Below are 1,026 nucleotides of genomic sequence, written 5' to 3' on the forward strand. Positions count from 1 at the left end.
AACCCTGAAGATAATAAAAAGTGCACAAACTGAGCTCTTATCATAGTCCAAGCTTCTCCTGCAGTGTGAAATATACTCTCTACTAAAGACTCATTATATATAGAATTTTTGGTGATGAGGTAACTACATATAAAAATAGATTTACTTTCCCTTCCCATCCCTATTACTTGAGATAAACTGCCTATGAACCCTAGACAGAATATGACAATTTCCTTCTGAAGTTCTTTGAGGCTTAGCTGGTTTCTGCTGGTGCTGCTTTTACTTGTGCCTTTTTTAAAGCTTCACAACTTGAACTTTTTTTTATATTATAGAAAAAGAAACAGGAATGAGGGTGGGTTTTGTAACTTTTGTGCATGTCCCTATGCCAAATCCCCCTCTTGAATACAGAACAAAACAAACACAAAACAAAAGAGAAGTAACTCAACAGTGCAACATAACGAAACAAAGAGCATTCCAACAGTTTGGCAAGTGATGAGTTCACCTGAGATTAAGTGATTTTTAGGCAGTCTGTAACAAAATGCTGCTCTGCGATAATAGTAGAAAGGCAACAAATTCTTAAAAGAAATCAAAAAGGTATACAATCTTGATGAAGTCTATTAAGTTTTTCTATTAACTCTCCACCCCCCACCCTATCCCCATTATCTGTTGCTTATCTACTACAGTAGGCTGCAAAAAATACAGCAAGAAGGATTGGCTTGAAGGCATTTGATGTTTGTAAATAAATCCACAATAGGATCCAAGCTGAAGAGGTGATACATGATCAGCCTACTAGGACAATTCTGAGCATGTGCATATGCAGGTAAAGTCCAGGCTACATTAAATTAAAAAAAGATAAAGTCAGTGCATTTGTCAAAGTCCGTTGCTGTTGTGGTTTTTTTTTGCCAAAGCTTTCTTTTGCTCCTTATTGTGCGGACCACAAAGAAAGAGAGGGAGGTGGGTTAACAACAGTCTGGCATAAATGAGAAAAAGCTGTAGTGACGCTGACACGCACAACATAAGAAATGAGCATGTGCAACTTTCCAAATC

This window comes from Buceros rhinoceros, unplaced genomic scaffold, assembly GCF_000710305.1.
Source record: "Buceros rhinoceros silvestris isolate BGI_N320 unplaced genomic scaffold, ASM71030v1 scaffold6896, whole genome shotgun sequence".
Taxonomy (NCBI): Eukaryota; Metazoa; Chordata; class Aves; order Bucerotiformes; family Bucerotidae; genus Buceros; species Buceros rhinoceros.